Consider the following 5,378-nt stretch of genomic DNA (forward strand, 5'->3'; position numbering starts at 1 on the left):
CCAAGAGGAGAAGGGATTTGGACTTCCGCCAAGGTTACTTCCTTGGTTGGTGGGCTCCATACTTTTCAACTGAAAGATCAACGTGGGAATAACAGGTGATTATGTTCCGCTTAAAATAAATTTTATTAACGACGTTTTTAGACACAAACTTGCTTTTTCATGTTTTAAGAGTCGAGAAAAAGCTAAAGATGACTCTAGTCGCCTTCGATGTTTTAACGAGCCCGAAGTGACAAATGCTCGGATGGACTTTTTCAATTATAGAGTTTGAAAAAGGCCAAAAGAAACTTCTCTGGAGATCTAGGCAGAGGGTGTGCCAAACTTTTCGCGAAACCACAGAATACGTTTTACGGTACGGGTGGTCGATCTTCGTGAATGCTGTGTTCACTGCATCGCGATCAGTAGGGCGGCCGACACGGCTTCCTATGGATAAAGGATAATTCCTATAGGGGTCTCCCAATATATACGCGACGGTACGTGGGAGCACAAGTCCGTATTAGTGCCACCGACTCTCAGGAGGAATCACCCACCTTCGTAGAGATCGACAGTCACTAAGTTTAACGACGCTGGAACACGTCTCTAGCTTAGACCTCTATATGTTTGCGTTATGTTACAAAGCGTTGTTATGTAAATTGGATTTATTTTAATGTTGATCTTGCTTATCAGTTTGCCTTTAAGGATCACCACGAGATGTATATAACAAATTCCTGAATGCAGTCTAAGATGAGAAGCAAACTTTTCAATCTTTCAACTTTGAAAACCTTAACTACTGAGGGAAAAGAAAGGCAAATCTTTTCACACAGATCATAGAGCACACACTAAAATGCAAATTTTCCTAAATCGTCAAGCACACAGTCAAATGCAAAATGCACAATGCATGTATTTTCTTTTCTCTTTCTTAATGTGGATGGGTAACAAAAAGAAAGTGGTTATATAACTTTGATTTCGATTTAGAGCGAAAGTAAACAAGCTAGTCCAAAATCAAAAGACACCTTATGATTCACTTGCTTAATCACTGGAAATGCATGAAATCAAACCATAATGACGAAAGTAAATGACTAATCAGCTAGGGACAGCAAACAAGCTAACTCTTTAGACCAGCAAAATGCCTAACACAGGTTCAGATCTAAGAGGCCAAAAGCAAGATTAGTTTACTCTTCGTTATGGGAAATTGTAAATGAGTAAGAAATACAAAAGAACAAGTACAATTTCGATATATAACAGAGGCGGAATGATGGCAAGTAATATTGGTTTCAAAACAGGCACAAGACTGACACCTAGCAGCAAAACTAAGTGAAAACAGGCAAGAGAAAGGAGGAAACCCCAAATGCACTAGGCAAATTTGGGCCAACGCAGGCTCTGCACAGCCAAACTGGCTCTCAGCGCAGGTAGCCCCTTCGGGACCTGCGTTGCAAAGCAGGTAGCCTGTGTACTACCTGCTTTGGAAAACGAGAGTTTCGTTTTCACAGTTTCCGGGTCATAATTTTATCAAAAATGCACAATTTTTGCTCAAATCAGAAACAATCAGTCAAGCACTCTCAAAGGGATGATTAGGAAGGTGAAAAGCTATCACTAAGAGCTTACAAGGATCCTTGTAGATCAGCTCTTCAAATCATGAACTTGCTCAGAAATGAGCTGGAGTAGCTGCCCTCTACTTCGCTTTTGATATAGTCAAAAGCTTTTCGATTTGGTACTCTTTTGTTCAGGAAATGAATAGAAAAATACTACAACCAATCAAACAGATACGATCCCCAGTGGAGTCGCCAGTTTGTTGTAGGGAAAAGTATCCGACTCGGATGACCCTATCCCACTCTAAGGGTGATAGTACCTCAGCAACAACTGTAAGGAAAACTACTTAAGGTTTACTTCTTTATGAAAGCAAGAGAGAATGAAGAAATGCACTAACCGTTGTCTTGCGCTTAATGTCGAATCCAAACTCTTCTCTTTGCTTGCTTGCTCCCAGCTCCTTGCTCTTTTGCTGGCCCAGCTACAATGAGATCCTGCAAAATAACCAAGAAGGGAACTACAAGAAGCATGCAATCATAACTGATTCAAGGATTAGCATAAATCAAATATACAATCATCACAACAAAACATTGAAACAAGTGCATATAGAAGAACCTCAATAGCTTTTATTAATAGAAGAAGTAAAGTTCTGAGAGTGTTACAACCATTGAAGGCCCTAATCCAACAACACCTCCCAGCAGAAAGAATTTCTCCTCTTCACCTCCTTCAAGCAATCACCCAATAGATCTATTGTGAAACCAACAGCATATCATTACTTTGCACAAAATTCCAGCCTCCTGAGCTCATAGGAGAGAGCTCAATATATAGATGAATTGAGAAAGGATGAGTCAGCTTGCAACTGATGTGTAGCTGCCTTGTGTCCTCTCTCTCTTCAGTTAATCTTTAGTTGATCTTCAGTTCTTGAGTCCACTTGGTGAACCTTGCTTCCACTTGGAGAAACAAAGCCTCTGACTCATCACAAGGTGAAATACCTGATCCAAGTGTCATTTTTGGAAGATTCCAGAGAAATGACTCAGTGTGCCACTTGTCCCATCTCGCTCAGCGCAGGTGGCCTTTGTTCTACCTGCGTTGCAAAGCAGGTACACCATGGAGGAGTTGAGTTTCAGCGCAGAAGCCTAGTGGAGCACCTGCTTTGATTTCAGGATTGCTTGTTTTTGAGTGTTTTCAGGTGGAGAACTGATCTGAGAGCTGTTGGCTTGCTGACCTTGTTCCTCTAGGGGTAGGAACATCATGTTTAGGGACTTTGGATCCCTTGGATTATTGACAATTCATGCAAGGCACAAAATTGTCTATAACAACGAGACTATATATATTGCACGGGAGCCATCGTCTCCTCACTCTTTAGAGTAATGTGTTTTCCGCACGAAGGAAGAGTGGTCAAGCTCGTGGACCAGCTTTCATTTCCCAGATCACGCATCGCAAATGGTCACATACCATCCCTAAATGGTCTCTTCACGTAAGAAATGTCTCAACCCACGGTCCGTCCTCCCGATGAGCGCGAGTGATTCGGAGGGATATGACTGGAACCCAGGGGGCATGTGTCCTGGTCTGCTTCGGCAGGAAAACTTTGGGTATAGAGTAGGTTTCCGCGGGAGAATATGACTAGTCCGTACCCCGTCCGTGATTGGAAGAGGGGTTGTTCTAGAATAAGATTCTTTTGTCAAAGTTATGTGTTTGGCGCTCGTTGTCACTCACCTTTGTCTATCTCGGTAAACATCGCCAAAGAAGTGTTTTGTTCGCTGCATTGATGAAACAATCTTTGGGTAACCTGAAAGAGGTAGGCCTCTCTCGGTTAAACAAATGTTTTTCCTGCAAATTGAGGGGTAACCTTGAAACTCTATTTTATACCTGGGGGCATGCAAACCTTTTGGAGTGCAAGCAAGGGGCGGCTATTTATTTTTTTAAATTTTTAGGTCCTCCCTTTAAACCTGTAGGTCTAACCCTTTGAACTCGTAGGATTAGTCGTTTCCAAACTTGCATAACGAAAGGATTTCGGGGCAAAGATTTGTAAGGTGCAAGCTCCATAAAAAATGGCATCTTACATGAGACATTCTTATCATATGACTGGAATCGATCAGTTTTAGCGCATAGTTCATGCTCGTTAAAAAATAAACATAAGATTGAGCAGTTTTAACACATAGTTAATGCTCATTAAAAAATAAACATAAGATCGAGCCAGTGTTTCAACCCGCGTTTAAGCTCGTTAAAAAATGAACTACCTGGTAAATAACCACCGTGAATGTAACATTATCAGCCATTAAAGCCTTGGTCGTGTTTGCACCGTCACCTCCACTTTTCATTTGGCCGATCATTCACCTCCATTTGATTGTTTACCCATTTTGAGGAACAGCTGCGAAGAGTGATTTCACTAGCCATCCTTGTGACACTGCCATGATTGGAAAATTCCAACCCTTACCTGGAATCAACTGCTAACCTGTTTCATCACTCGTTCCTCAAAAGACGAGTCTTCTTTAAGCTCTTTTCATCTAACTCGTAAAATATGAAAAGATTGTCGAGTTTTGGCCTTCCAGCTCGTTAAAACGACCGGAAGTGCTATCCCTCCTCTAAATTTTAATCTTTTTGGACCTGAGGGATTATTGCACAAAAAGATCGAGCGCTTGTTTTGTTCGGCTCGTTAAAACTATCGAAAACTCATCCCTTCTGTATTGTTTTATACTTTTTTGGACTTAAGGGATTAGATGATGAAAAAGGAACTTTGGAGTTATCTTTACGTACCTTTTCAGACTCTCTAAAATTGAAAAGGACCGAGTTATCTTTGTCGTTAGACTCGTTAAAAAGCATTAATAGCGACAAACTTGTCTTTAGACGAGAATGAGTTTCACTATCGCTAGGCTCGTTAAAACATAGCGATGGGTTTGCCCGAAGGGAAAATTATAGAACAAGCATATGTTATCCTCCTCAAGCTTGACAAAAATAAAGAGGTACTGGTCAGAAATGACTGGAGAAAATTGGGAAGAAACTCAAAGAACTTTTATTGGTAGCAAGTCGCTCTTGAACATGACACTTCCACTCCGTGCGTGAGTCGGGTTGGGTTGTTTCATTCACCGGTCACATCGCCATGGTCTCGCCATACCATCCACCTTTGGGGTAAATGCTGCCGATCCATCACACAAGTGTCGCCGATATGTTCAAGAGAAGTCATCCAGAGAAGTCAACCGTGTCCCATCCACTACCATACATTATCCTTCATCCTTTCATGACCGCCATCCTGAACCATATATCATCAGATCGTTTTCACCTCCATCAAAATCATTTGCTCCATTCCGTGTCACTGATGTGGGATACATTAAGGCCCTCCTTTGACGGATCGCTTCTTGTCGACATCAGCTCATTATCCAAGAATTTGATCTAGGAACACCCCCTTCAGTACTTTGAAGCTTGCATGCCTCAATGGCAAGTTTCTCACTTCCGACGACAGGTATACATCAATGAACTTCGATCGAAAGATTTTGTGTGGTGTTCGACGCCAAGTCCTTTATTCACACCACGTGAATTGTACTGCAGTACCTTGAGGGTCATTATCATTATCGGTGACTCCTCTCGCGCTTGTTAACAGTTTACATCATTGACTGGTAATCAAGCGATGTCTTTCCATGTTCGACTTCAGAACATTTCTCACATGGATCGACTTGTACTTAAAGTGAAGATCGAACGAGATTGAAGACCCCGGATCTAGTTCCATCCATCTGGGCTGCGATATATATTCAGGAAAAATAAAGACATTGACATGTACAGCATTGCAGCAGATAATCATCCTACCAAAAGGATGATGATTTCATCAAAATCATCAGTCTACCATCAGACGATTGTCTGTTCTATGTACAGAAAAATGA

This window comes from Pinus tabuliformis, chromosome 2_1, assembly GCF_031772625.1.
Source record: "Pinus tabuliformis cultivar Carrire ecotype Pingquan chromosome 2_1, CPIR1, whole genome shotgun sequence".
NCBI lineage: Eukaryota > Viridiplantae > Streptophyta > Pinopsida > Pinales > Pinaceae > Pinus > Pinus tabuliformis.